Source organism: Crotalus tigris, unplaced genomic scaffold, assembly GCF_016545835.1.
Source record: "Crotalus tigris isolate CLP2741 ecotype Arizona unplaced genomic scaffold, ASM1654583v1 scf7180000017883.2314494, whole genome shotgun sequence".
NCBI classification, from domain to species: domain Eukaryota; kingdom Metazoa; phylum Chordata; class Lepidosauria; order Squamata; family Viperidae; genus Crotalus; species Crotalus tigris.
Genome location: NW_024096700.1, coordinates 831,083 through 846,610, shown reverse-complemented (window position 1 = coordinate 846,610; position 15,528 = coordinate 831,083).

The window sequence follows — 15,528 nt, the reverse complement described above, 5'->3', positions numbered from 1 at the left end:
CTCTTCTTAATCTCTTCTGCCTCTGTTAGGTCTCTGCCATTTTGGTCCTTTATCATGCCCATCTTTGCATGAAACGTTCCCTTCATATCTCCAATTTTCTTGAAGAGATCTCTGGTCCTCCCTATTCTGTTGTTTTCTTCTATTTCTTTGCACTGTTCATTTAAGAAGGTATCTTATCTCTTCTAGCTATTCTCTGGAATTCTGTATTCAAGTGGGTGTATCTTTCTCTTTCTCCTTTGCCTTTCGCTTCCCTTCTTTCCTCAGCTATTTGCAAAGCTTCCTCAGACAGCCATTTTGCTTTCTTGCATTTCTTTTTTTTTTTGGAATGGTTTTAGTTGCTACCTCTTGTACAATGTTGCGAACTTCCATCCATAGTTCTTCAGGCACTCTGTCTATCAGATCCAGTTCCTTAAATCTATTTGTCACCTCTACTGTATATTCATCAGGAATATGATTTAGTTCATACCTGAGTGGCCTAGTGCTTTTCCCTACTTTTTTCAATTTAAGCCTAAATTTTGCAACGAGAAGCTCATGATCTGAGCCACAGTCAGCTCCTGGTCTTGTTTTTACTGACTGTATACAGCTTCTCCATCTTTGGCTGCAGAGCACATAGTCAATCTGATTTCTATGTTGACCGTCTGGTGATGTCCATGTGTAGAGCCGTCTCTTGGGTTGTTGGAAAAGAGTGTTTGTTATGACCATCGTATTCTCTTGACAAAATTCTATTAGCCTGTGCCCTGCTTCATTTTGTACTCCAAGGCCAAACTTGCCTGTTATTCCGGTTATCTTTTGGCTTCCTACCTTAGCATTCCAATCCCCCATGATGATAAGGACATCATTTTTTGGTGTTAATTCTATAAGGTGCTGTAGGGCTTCATAGAACTGGTCAATTTCATCCTCTTCAGCACCAGTGGTTGGGGCATAGATTTGGATTATTGTGATATTGAATGGTTTGCCTTGGATTCGAATTGAGATCATTCTGTCATTTTGGGGATTGTATCCCAGTATTGCTTTTCCTATTCTTTTATTGACTATGAAGGCTACTCCATTTCTTCTGAGGGATTCTTGCCCACAGTAGTATACCTGATGGTCATCTGAGTTAAATTCACCCATTCCTGTCCATTTTAGTTCACTGATTCCTAAGATGTCAATGTTCAGTCTTGTCATCTCTTTTTGACTACGTCTAGCTTGCCTTGATTCATGGATCTTACATTCCAGGTTCCTATGGAGAAAAAATCTTTACAGCATCGGACTTTCCTTTCACCACCAGATATATCCACAGCTGAGCGTCCTTTCGGCTTTGGCCCAGTCGCTTCATTCTTTCTGGCGCTACTAGTACTAGCCCTCTGCTCTTCCCCAGTAGCATATTGGACACCTTCCGACCTGAGGGGCTCATCTTCCAGCGTCATATCTTTTTCCTTTTAGTACTGTCCATGGGGTTTTCATGGCAAAGATACTGGAGTGGTTTGCCATTTCCTTCTCCAGTGGATCACATTTTGTCAGAACTCTCTGCTATAACCTGTCCGTCTTGGGTGGCCCTGCACGGCATAGCTTATAGCTTCATTGAGTTACGCAAGCCCCTTCGCCACGACAAGGCAGTAATCCATAAAGGGGAAATTGCAGAGGGGAAGGAATATATTGAAGCAAGGGAAGGGAGAAGTGCATTTTTTAAGAAATTAAAGATAGTTCTCAACTTATGACCACAACTGAGTCCAAAATTTCTGTTGCTAAGTGAGACAGCTGTTAAGCGAATTTTGCCCCATTTTACAACCTTTCTTGCCACAGTTGTTAAGTGAATCACTGCAGTTGTTAGTAACACTGTTGTTAAGTGAATCTGACTTCTCTATTGACTTTGCTTGTCAGATGATTGCAAAAAGTGATCACATGACTCTGGGCATTTCAGATGAGTCATTTGCCAAGCATCCAAATTTTGATGATGTGACCATGGGGATGCTGCAATGGTTGTAAGTGTGAAAACGGTCATAAGTCAGTTTTTTCAGTATCATTGTAACTTTGAACAATCATTAAGAGAACTGTTGTGATTTGTCCAATTTTAGTCTATGACATCTGATTCTCTCTTTTTCAAGTTTTCTTTCCTTAAAATAACTTCCTTGTAGTTATTGTATCCTGTTATTTTAAATAATTTTGTACACATTACTCATGATGATCCAATATGTCAATGGCAATGAAGACAAGCACTGTCCTCTATAACAGGGGTTTGCAACCAGTGCTACGGGTACCACCTGTGGTACATTGGTACTTGGCAGGTGGTACGCGACCATCCTAGAAAAGTGGTAGTGGGGGAGGGGAATGAGAGCACTGCCAGGTGGGCAGGCAGGTGTCTTACTCGGCTGTGCCTTGGGGGACACTTTTTTCAGTGCCATTGTAACTTCGAACAGTCATTAAGTGAACTGTTGTAAGTCGAGGACTACCTGTACTTTATCACTTTTTTCCTTTTTTTTTGTCATCAAGTTTTTGACAGCTTGCTAGACGACTAGTGGTACTTGGATATTGGCATATCTTAAAAGTGGTACAATGGTGAAAAGGTTGAAAAGCCCTGCTCTATAGTCAGCTATAACTAGCAGAATAAAATACACAGGTACTTCTCTATCTTTACATAAGGTAAACACGGTGATCTGAGTTGTCTTATTCCACTATGCCTCATCTGTGGCAAACAATTTACAAATGCAGCAATGATTTCAGCCAAATTAAAAAGACACTTGACAACAAATATAAGTTCTGATTATTTTAAATGGCTATTGGAACCACACAGCAGAGTAAAAATTTTGTTAATGAAATTACAGTCAGTAAAAAAGCCCAAGAAGCACATTATTTAGTAGCAGAACTTATTACACACAAAAAGAAAAGTCATGCTTTGGGTGAGAAAGGAAAAGTTTTTGGAGAAAATAGTACAGATAGTCCCTGACTTATAACAGCTTGTTTAGTGAGGTTTGAAGTTATAACAGCACTGAAAGAAATGATTTATGGCCATTTTTCACACTTATAACCATTGCAGCATCCCCAAGGTCACATAATAAAAATTTGGCAACTGGTTCATATTTATGACTGTTGCATTGTCACCTTTTGTGACCTTCTGACAAGCAAAGACAATGGAGAAGTTAGATTCACTTAACAACTGTGTTACTAACTTAACAACTGATGTGATTCATTTAACAACTGTGGCAAGAAAAGCCATAAAATGGGGCAAAATTCATGTAACTGTCTTCCTTAGCAACAGAAATTTTGGGTTCAGTTGTGTTTGTACCTGTAGTCCACATTTTGCTGAATGCTTTGAAGATGGAAAATGGTTGCAGAAACTGTCCTACATAGCAGACATCTTTCATTATAAGAACCAGCTGCACAAGTCCTTACAAGGCACTGGAAACATGATTTGAGTTCAGGTGACAAGATTCTTGGATGTAAAAGAAAACTGAATGTTTGGGGAAATCATGTTGGAAAAGGAAATATTGAAATGTTTCCATAGCTGCTTGGGCTTGTGACTGTGGAAGGATGCCAGAAAAACTCAAATTTATTTGAAAACCATCTGGAAATACTACAAAACAAAGCTGATTAGTCTTCTCTCTTTCAACAGAAATCTATGACAGGGTTACGGCTCCTTTCCCCGCATCTTCTGCTCAGCTTGAGAACTTCACTTTGAAAGTAAAGGGAGAATTTTTGTCAGCTGCAGTCTGATTGTATACTCAAGCTGAGATTCACTGATCTGCCCATGAACAAGTTCTCAATTTCTGTTTCCTGCTAACCTGCTATCCATAGGAAGACACTGAACGTTTTGCTGCAGTTTTGAACTGTTTACACATGTGAGCAAGCATTTTCTTATTTAACATGCATCAAAGCAAAGACAGAAATTGTGTTATTTCTATAGAAGATGAAACCCATAAGTGCTTATCACAAATTCGACCCAGAAAACAGCCCAAAAAATTGGTTCAGAGCATAAAGAAGCACAAGTTTCACATTAAAGACACAAGTTCATTTTTTTTAGCTTATGAACTCTGTTAATGCATATAGGCAAACTTAAAAATGAAACAGATGCAATAATTTTGTTACCTCTGGTTCTCTGAGATCTGAAAAATAATTTCAAGGGTTCCTCAGAGTCAAAAAGTTGAGAAAGGCTGCTTTAAATCAATAGGACAATGCAAACAAAGGAGAGGAAATCCTAGCAATAATGAATCTGATTGGATTTTAATGATCAAGAGGTTGAACTATTAACAGACAGCAGTCAGAGACAGGGCTAGATGTAATGATTCAGAGTTTGTAGGCACATATAGGCACTTAACTAACATCTTGAACAGTATAAACAGGAAGAATTTTAAGGAAAATATGCTTGTGTTTAGATAACAGTCAATTATGAAGAAGAAAATATGGAAGAAGACTTGACCTTTTGTAAAACCAAGATGGCTTTGAGTGAAACAAGGGAAATGAGAAGTTCCTTTTCTTTCCTTAAAGCCACATAGTAATGTAGGAGAGAGGAGAGTTACAGGAATATAACATAAAATTTCCAAAAGGCATAGATCGTAGCCAGCCTATTGGATAGTGATCAACCAAATTTATCCATGTCAATTTTGTATTGGTACTTTGAAAAATCTGATCCATTATTAAACCTTGTGTTTCTTTTAAGTTACAGAACTTTTAGTAGTTTTTAATGGCATAAAATAAATAGGAACTGTGGCTATATCCCTGCAGCTTCCAGATATACTCACAATGTTCTGAGAAGGATGGGATATCATAACATTTTGCTTTAACTCTCTTTCTGTGATCAGCCAGCCTTGCCCCCAAGTTCATGTTTCTTTCCCTCAAAAAAGAAGTGGGGAATTCTTGGAATTGAATTTCACACATCTCAAAGTTGTCAAGTTTGAAACATCTACACCTGTTGGTTTAGGATCTCTGAAACCTAAAGCAAGTTTTCTATTAAATTAAGATCTTGCATTTTAGAAAGATTTAACTTCTATACAATTTGAAGAGAAATTATTTCATATTGTTATTATGAAATATGCCATGAGGATCTGTAATATGTCAACCTTCTTATGATCATGTCAGTCATTATGTTATAGCAGCTTATATTTACAACTGATGAGCAGAAGGTCAGAAGTCCAAAGCAGTCAAGATGCCAGCCAATGCTGTGTATTCAAAGCGCTGCTCCTTTTTATATGGAGTACATACATAATGCAATGCAAAAAAGAGTCTTTAGCTTGATTTTTATCCCCCACCCCCCCCATTTATACACAGGTTAGACAGATTGTCAAGCTTTCTGGTGAAGTTTTAAATCTTTCAGAAACCTTTACTTATACATTTGAGTTAAGTCTGGAATGTTTGGAACAGTTGTGTTAGAAAGATTTAAACACAGAATGAAGAACACATCAATTACACTATTTTGTCTCTTAATGTATGTTTTTATTAGAAAATTGACAGCATTTTTGCTTTATGGTACTTTGAAGATATTCACAAAAATGAAAGAAATGTAAATATATAATCCAGTATTTTTTTAATCAGGCAACAGATGATCTGATCCCTTAATCAAACTGACTTTTATATTAAATAGCTTAAACTAGCTATTCCTCTTGGAAAGTATATTTTATTCTGCTTGGAGACATTGGATTTAATATATGTTTATGCATCCACATGCAGAATAAGTATTTTATGGTGCTGCTATGCAATTATAATTCTCTTGTCATTATCATCAATTTCTGGAGATGTCCTAGAAACCAAACAGAATACTATGTCTCAAATATTCCAGACAATCAATTTAAATAATATCAACATCAAAAGTACAGAAGGGAAAATTCTTTTCTAAATAATATGCTGTTTTTGCAAAGAAAGCTTTCTGGTCATTTGCTCTGCCCACCAGAAAAGCATATTGCAATAGGACAAATCTGAGAGTACCTACCCAAATAATTTGGTTTATAGACAAATTCTATAAATTCTATAATTAAGTGCCCTAATTAACACATTTATGAGATATAACTGATTTATTGACTGATTATATACCATCAAGTGTTATCAACTCCTAGTGATCACATCGATTTTTCCTTGATGATCTGTCCCCAATTTTATCCTTCAGCTCTTCCAATGGTGCATTCATCAGTACTGTAGTTGAGTCTATCCATCTTGCTGCTGGTCACCCTCTTCACTTTCCTTTCATCTTTCCCATTGTTTTTTTTTTTAGAACAAGTTTTATTGGTTTTTTTAACTCTTACAACAAAGTACTTGAGATGCACCATGGTGCTGGGGGAATCAAACATTCAACAACAAAACCACATAAAATAACCCTAGTAAATTCATTAAATATTCCCTCTCTATTTCCCTCAAACAATATAATATATTTTAAACAATCCATTTCTACATTAAATTTCTGTAAATCCTAATCCTGTTTTTAAACTTCATTAATTTACAATTACCATAATCCACTTAAGCCTTAAATAAACATATTAGCACTTTGGGTATCCCTTCCAAATGTATTCTAGTTTTTAGTCTCCTAAACTTAATTTTATCACACATCTCTCTTGTTTCTTCATCCACTACTCAATATTTATCCTAATTAAAATAAAATATAATTCTAGCTTATACACATACAATCCATCAATTAGTCTATCCCTAACAAAACAAAGTAATATCAAACCTTAAATCATTTCAGTCCGTTAGGCAAAATTCAAATCTCATTCCAATAATTGTTATGTCTAAAAACATCCATATTATTACACAAAGCATCATCTTACTAGTTTAGCATATTCAATTAATTGTTAAATCAATCCAAGTCACTATAAAACCTCTTCCATTTTCATTCATTCCATTACAAAATAGTTTTCATACAAATAAACCTATTATTCCCAAAAATTACATTCTTAATCTATTTAACATATATATTCTGGTAATCACAAATTTTACTCTCACTTCTAACTCTAAATCTTAAACTTTAAATCAATCCATATTTTTACAGTGCCTTTTAATCCATTACATACAGTTTTAAATTTTTCTTTTCAGTCTTATTCTGGCTTTCTTTTTGTGCCAGGCCGGTTTCCATAACAAGGCTTCCATCTCAGCAAGTAATCTCCCTTTGTATCTTGTAATATCATTTGAGTTGATAGAAAACACCCCATCCTCTGTATTGGGTGTCTAGCTCTTTTGTCATTAAACCCTCATTGCTTCAAAAGTTCCAGTCTCAATCTTTGGTTCTTCTGCTCCTTGAGAATATAGATGGAATGCTTGTAAGGTAAAATAGATTCCTCTTTAATCTCAATTAGTTCTTCTTCTAGTATGTTTTGATTTATAGCATAGTCAGATGAGATCTGGAGATCAGTTTGAAGGTTTGGAGAATTTGGAGCAAGGCTTCTGGCTCTAATTTCTGTACCAATCTCTTTAATTTTAGCACATACTTCTTCAGTGGCCTCGTGAATTTTTTCCAATATAAGTTTACAGTTTAGTTGTAAGTTGTACAGTTTAGTTGTAAGTAAGATTTCTCCATTTTAATAGTAATTGAAGAGAGTCCCTTTTATCTTTTAGTGGATGCTAAATATCCACCCCCACAACTTCCCACAGCTGGATCAGCTTATCTTTCCTCTTCAAGAAGTTTGAAGGTCAAGCCCACCTCATCTCTAAGGAAAAACACACAATTGCAATATTAACTTTTCACCACAAGATGTCCTTGGTGGGTTACAAAATCTTTCCCGGACACTATTTTTTTCTTTCTCTCTCTTTTTTAAAAGAAAAGATGGAGAAAGAGATATTCTTCCAGTATAAAGTGATAGTGAAGCTCTAAATTTTTTTTATTTTTTTTCTGTACCCCAAAGTAAATGGAAATAAAATATAGTCATCAAGGTTACTTGATCTGTCATTTTGTTCAAATGCCTTTCTTCCCATGCATACAAATGCCACTCTTTCAAGGCAGGGAATTAATTCCAAGAAAGCTTTTATAGGTAAAAAATAAAATAGGGTAAAGAGAGAAGAAGGAGAGGTCTCACCTGGATCATCCGTGGTGGGTCTTTCACACTTAGATGTACCTATGACTTTCAGCTGGTGCAGCTAAGGAATCGGCCATCTTGCAGGATGATCTTTGCTCCGTCAGCCCTAAGGAGTTAGCTGGAGCCATGGAAGAAGCTGCTGCCCTCCCGCAGTCACCAACAAGCCTCTTCCTCGGTGGTTGCCCTTCCAGGGTGACTTTCGACCCACCAGGGGATCTACCAGGAAAGAAAACACAGCGGGTGGAGAGTTGAGTCTCTTCACATGACCAGAGTCGCCGCGAACTGGAACCGGACGTCCATCTTTCCCATTGTTAAAGTCTCCTCCAGAGAGCTAGAGCTTTGCATAATTTGTCTGAAGTAGAATAATTTGAATCAGTAATCTACGCCTTGAGTGAGAACTGAGTTGATTTGTTCAATGATCCATCAGTTTGTTTTCTTGGCTGTCCATTTTGTTCTCAGAAAACGTCTCTAACACCAAACTTCAAAAACTTCAAAGCTTCTTCAAAGTCTCAATTTTGACTTCTATAAAGTATCACAGGGGATACTATGGCTTTCACATTCCAATCTTTGTAAGCATTTGAATATTTTTCCAAGTCCTTCATAGCTGCCAAGTGCTAGTTTGCAGCATACAGTATTTCTTGACTGCTTTTTCTTTACAGTTGATGGTTGAGTCTAAAAGGCAATAAGCTGTCTACCAGTTTAATATCTTCATTGTCAATTTTAAGGCTGGTTGTAATTAATTTGGTCTGTGTTCCTTGACTTTTATTACTACGGCTTGCAAATTCTTTGCATTTTGAGTTACCAGGATAGTATCATCAGCATAGCATAGGCTCTTTGTCTTTCTTCCTCTAGTTTTAAAACCATGTTCATCTTCTTACAATCCATCTTTTCTTAGTATATATTTGACATATAAGTTGAATAAACCAAGGCAGAGCAGACAGCTTTGCTGCACTCCTTTTCCAACATCCTAGTCAAAGCCCTTTCTATAATCAATGACTTATTTTTAACATTCTTTGGTTTCTAAATTATCCAGTGTATATCAGCAATGTCTTGTGTTTCTGAAACTTTTCTAAAGTCAGCTGAAACATCTGGCATCTCTTTCCATGTATGGCTTTAATCTGTGTTATATGATCTAAAGCATTATTAAGGATATTATACAATAGTTTACACACTTCATTAAGTCTTCATTTTAGAACATAGATTGGAATATAGATTGACATACTCCAGTTCATTGGTCAATATGTCATTCCCAGATTTGCTGGCACAGCTTGATTAAAACCTTTAATGATATTTTTTTCTGTGGCTTGCTATATTTCAATGGATATTACATAACTTCCTGCAACTTTCCAACTTGGTGAGGACTGGAATGCCAATCTAACTTTATCTTCTAGTGCAGTGGTTCTCAACCTGTGGGTCGGGACCCCATTTGGGGTCGAACGACCATTTAACAAGCTAGCCAAACAAGGATGTCCACCATTTTTCCCCCTTTTGTTTGGCCACGCCCCTGGCACCCGGTGATGTATAAGTGGTTGGGGGTCACCACAACATGGGGAACTGTATTATGGGGTCGCGGCATTAGAAAGGTTGAGAACCACTGTTCTATGCCTGAGGTTCTTGTAAGTAGAGAATAACATAAAATACATAAAATTTTATCTCCTAAAAAGAAATGCATATTCTCTACCTTTGTTTGAATCTCTACTTCTCCACTTGTGAGATATTGGGGTATGGGCTGGATGTTAGGCCTTCTCTGTGATAGCTTTTTCCTCTGAACTCTCTTTCCTGAGCAGATCCTTCTTCTCACTCTTATTGTTATTATGTTATTTATTTATTTTGTTGTTGTTTTGGACCACTCAGAGTCAAAAAAGAATGGAGGGGCATGAAAAACTAATAAGCAACTGTTAGATGATTTGTTATGTAGGCCTATTTATTATTCCAAGGTCAAAAGAGCCTTTTCAAAGAAATGAAGTTATATCCTTTAGTATTCATCTTCTTATATTATCCCAGGAATTCAAAGATAAACAAAGCATTTTACTGTTCACAATAACCCAAGATAGTTCAATATGCATTAAATTGGCCCCTTTTTTTTCCTAAATGTCCTCCTCCAAAAAAAACCCAATAAAATAGCAAGATTTGGAAAAACAATTGTCTTTATCTTGCTGGAACAGAGTCAACTATTTGATGCTGACACACATTAATATAAGTATGATAAATGTTCTGGGGAAATATGTTGCTAAATCATTTTTTTTTGCCCTACACTCTTTAATAATCTAAATTAAATGATTGACATGCACATTCCAAATAGCCAATCTTTTAAATAATTTAAAAAGATGGAAATAATGACTCTGGGCTTGGACTTGGGGTATCTGGCCAACTCAGTAAGCTCTATTTCCATTTAATGAAGCAAGCTGCTCCTTAGGAAATCTTATTCCCTAATAAAGTGGGTTAGGCCTGAAGAGGCTATGAAACAGTGTCTGTTCTGCTGCATAAACTAACACAGCTCTTTATTTCCACTTCTATAGGCTGAGTTATGTATCTAGCTGCTTACTATCAGGCAGTTCCACATAAATTATTCTGATTAGTTTAGTTTCTTATTTGGGAGCTAAATTCAACATTACTGAGACCCAGATTTCAACATATGCTGCTGTGATACAATGAAATGGTTAAATTTGACAATATTCATTCATTTATTTATATTTATTTATATTTATTATTTATATTCATTTTGTGACCATGATTCTGACCAACAAACATAAAAGTCATCATCATCACCACAATAATATATTGATCTTAAAGTGGAAATCAACATAGAACAAGGTGTACAACAAGGTGATACGATATTACCTATCCTTTTCTCAGCCTGCCTTTAAGACATATTTTGCAAACTAGACTGGGCAAAAGATTGAATAAAAATCAATGGTGCCTATTTAAATCACTGAAGATTTGCAGTTGATGTTGTTCACTTCTCACAAGACCCAGAGGAGCTACAAAGACACATGCAAGAGCTGCACAAAGCAGGAGAACCATTTGGCTTAAAAATAAATGATGAGTTTGTGTTACATTTGTTACAGACAAATGGCTGTCCAGTCTCTTCTTAAAAACTTCCAGTGTTGGCGCATTCACCCATTCTGGAGGCAGGTTGTTCTACTGATTAATTGTTCTAACTGTCAGAAAGTTTCTCCTTAGTTCTAGGTTGCTTCTCTATTTGGTTAGTTTCTACCCATTGCTTCTTGTCCTGCCTTCAGGCGCTTTCTAGTAAATCTTGAGTTAGGTTGGCTGATATAAAGGCTGTGCAGAGTTTTTGAAAATTATCCTCTGTTAGGGCTCTCCTTACCTTCTGATCAAGTTGTTGGGTCCATTTGACCCGGCATCTGGTTAGGCTGGCTGTAGAGATTGCAGGGATAAAATGGTCCATGGAGGTTAACTGCCTGATAAAGGGTTTCATGTATATACACAGAGGAAGATGATCACTTTCTAGGTAAGACAGGACTTCAAAATTTTCAATATGATGTACTAAGTCCATAGGAGTTAAGATGTAGTCAATGGTGCTAGTTTTGGACTCTGCTATGAATGTAAACTCGCCAGGATAGTCACAGGCCGTTTGATATGAAGAAGTTGAATTTATTTGCCAGCTTGGCAAGACAGAGGCCAGCATAGTTAGCTCTAATGTCTTTAGAAAGGCGTTATGAGGGGGGCTTTGGTTTTTATAGGGACCTCTGATGGTGGATATTGATGATGTTTCATAAATAATGTATAATCATCTGGTCCCAATCTGGCATTAAAGTCTCCCCCTAGTAGGACCCTGGCATTTGGGTGTTCCATGAGTTGATTATTAATGTAGTATTCCAACTCCAGCCATACAGCAGTGGTTTTAGCTTTTCTTAGTGAAGGAGGGAGATAAACATTAATTATCAAAAGCAGGACAGAGTCCCACCTGAGGAGAAGTGCCATAGCTGAATGGTTTAAAGGGGTAATATGTGTGGACTCTGCTCTCAAATTGATAGAAATAAATATACCCAACCCTCCTTTTAGTCTCCCTGGGTCTCTGCCTGGCCTTGCTTCCAGCTTATATGCATGAAAGCCATTAAGCAGGAGATCATCAGTAGTCCAAGTCTCTTGCACCAATATAATATTCTTACCTTTCAGAGGATCAGAATGGTTAAGGCCTCTGAAATGATACCACCCAACTACGTTCCATGACATGATGTTTAAAGTGGTGGGGTTTTTTTTGTTTGTTTGTTTGTTTTTGCACTGGCCTTCATATAGTCAGTTCAAATTCTCCATAGGGGCATTTATTGGAGGATCGTTATGATAATTGTTATTTGATGTGTTAGCTTGAGTAGTTATTTTCAATGCTTCTTTTAAATCATCCAGTCTCTGTGTATAATTAGCTTGCTCAGGATCTGGCAATATATTGTTAAAGTCTATGAACATTTCTTCTGGCACGCCCTCAGCAGAATCAGTGACTGTTGGTAACTCTGTTTGTAGATCACTTTTCTGTTTTCTCAAGATTGATTCAGCTGCCCATGTTGCAAACTTATCAGTATGAGGTCTGTTGCCGCTTGGATTTAAAGCAATTGTTCCCTCATGGAGAGACTGAACCAGAAGTGGGCGCAGGTTCCCTGAGTTGAAAACAAGTATTGGAAATATTGAAAAAGTGCTCAGAAAGTGCTTCATTCTAAGAAGCATTGAGGGAATTATGGACTACTTGAAGGATAGCAAAATCCGCATATATTGCTTTCTTGCAGGCAGCCAGTCTGCATGTAATAAATCAATCTGCATGTACTTGCATCAGAACAGCTGGCTCAGAGACTGCCTAACAACTTTTCTATCACTCCAACGTCCTCTATCACTCCAACTTTTCTATCACTCCAATGTTGTCATAGTTTTGCAAGGTAACCTGGTTTGTCTGTAAACTGAGGTTATAATGGTCACCTCTAGAACTATCTAATTGAGTGTTGTTTTCTTTGTGAATATTCTTTCCTCTCTCATTTATAGAAGGGAGAGAGGGGCCTATTCTAGTTTCCATTTCTCCATTAGCCATCCCATGTCTATCATTATGTGTTCTCCTGGGTCCTTCTGCAATGCTTATTTGACTGCTGATAAACTATGCAAAAGACTCTTTCAAGCAGTCAACCTTATTTGTGACAATTGATAAAAGTTTATAGATTGAATTTACGGTTTGAGCTGTGAGCAAACATTGTCTGGAAAGGAGATATGTTTCATTCTCCCTTACTGTGTTTGTTACTATCCCATCCTGTGCAGGAAAAGGGGGTGAGGAATTCCAGGGAGGGGTAATTGTTGAGTATTTGGTGTGATTTCCCCTAGCCTCACCTAATGCTTTTCAATGTTGCTTTTATTTACGTGTTCTGTTTTGTAAACCTGTTGCTTCTGTTGAATGGGAAAAGTTTCAAAGTTTCAAGTTTTGATATACTGTATTTTGATATAAAAGAAGACAAGGGATCAAGATTGAAAATGGATAATACAGATATATTTGTTTTTAAAAACTAGTGTATTCCTCATAACTGCTCTGCAAGTATGGATTAGGCTCCAAGAATGGACTGAATCATCCTGAAAAGGGCTGCTAATCATATACTTGCAGATATAATAAGTGGATGGATGAATATCTATCTATCTATCTATCTATCTATCTATCTATCTATCTATCTATCTATCTATCTATTCCAAATAAAGATTTAAACTTTTGTCTAATCAGGTTCACTTCTTAGTGTCCTCCAGTGGCACTTGGCATCTTTTTTTGTTTTTTCATGTCAGAGTTCCTCTGTAAACCAAGAGAACACAGTGTACTTGTACTTTTTACTTTTGATAATAAATGTGGTGGTAAAAATCACACACCACCACCACCACCCCCCCCCAATACACATGTGTGCTGCATTCACTACCAATCTATGAAGCCTTATATGGTAATGTAAGAACTTGGTGAACCAGGTTTAGGCCACAATATTAATTTCATTTGTTAAAATGGTAAAGTACAAAAAAAAGGCCTGCCTTAAATAGTAATTGTATTTACTATTAAAATTCAAAAAATGAGTCTAAGAAGACAAAAGAAAGAAGGGGGATGATGGAAGAGGTGTCAAGAAAATGAAAATAAATGTGGATTTATTACAAACTCACTCTTACATTTGCAAATCAAGTTTCTATACTCCGAAACTCTAGTGTAAGCTGCAGAAAGATGTGAAAAGACTAGGAATTTGTTTAGAGTCTGTTTTCTAAAGTACATTTTTTTTTTCCAGGAGATTACCTATACTTGTACTGGTAATCTAATTTCTATTGTGTTAGTACTGATACTTTAAATCATTTAACAAGATACATTGTTAAAAGGGTATTCACAGAGTTAGACCCGTAGTCCTATAAATATTTTGTCCTGCTGAATGGAAAAAAATGGGTGCTTTCAATAGGCTCATTGTGTTAACAGGTATTCTTTTAAATGGATTCTACTGTAATAAGATACAAGATTTGGGTAATGAGATGGAAAATTGCTAACTACACATTAGGTGATTACAGTGTTTTTTTTCCAAATAAATTTTGTCAGACAATAATAAATCTAAAGAATAGATGTCTAGTCTACATTTTTATAGACATAAGCAGAAGATTATTTTTGTGAAACTGTTTTTCAGTTGGCTTCTTGGCTACCAGTGTTGGGAAAAATAGACAAAAGCTATTTTTAATAACCTAAGAATATATAGAAACAATAGGATGAATGGGAAATAAAAATTCCAAAAGCATAGAGTATGTATCTGTTCTGAACTCTTTTACAATTATGCTCACAATCAGTACTTTCATAAGTCACAAGAGAAACAATTTCATTCAACCTCAACTATGTGGCTTCTGTACAGATTTAGGAAGAAATGCCACTGACTATTCTGAGATTAACTCGAGTATACCGGAACTGAGAAATTTACAGAAAACGCAAGATCATTAATCAGGTCCCTGCAGAACATCTCCTCACCATTTATTTTCTGCCATCTGGAATGACCTGCAATTGAAGGGGGTTCCTAAAGACTGGTTTTTACTACACAGCACCCCATTCCCAAAGCTAAACCAACTTTTAAGAATCAATTTGACAAGTGGGAAAAAAAGATACTTTAAGGGAGTGATGATGAACCTTTTAGAGACCGAGTGCCCAAACCTCAACCCAAAATCTACTTATTTTTGCAAAGTGCCAGGGCCGCATCAGCATTGTGGTGCCCTCAGGGGAGTGGGGGTGGGCGTGGCCCACTGGGTGGATGTGGCCACAGTGGTCATGGCAGACTGAGTGGGCATGGCCAGGATGAGCTTGGCCACCTTGATGTTGCTTGTGGGGGGATGCCTGTAGGGGGTGGGCAGAATTGGGGGAGATCCAGGGAGTCTCTGGTGGGTGGGACGGTAGGCAGGAGACTCATCCTGCAGGGTGAGGCAAGGGGTAGGGCGGGTGTGCCATTGCTGTGGGGCAAGGCGAGGCAGGGGCGGCTGCTGCCTGACACCATCAGCCCCTACACACAGAGGCCAGCGAGCACATGGTCTACCACCTCTACTCAAACTTGCTAGCCAGCTGCTT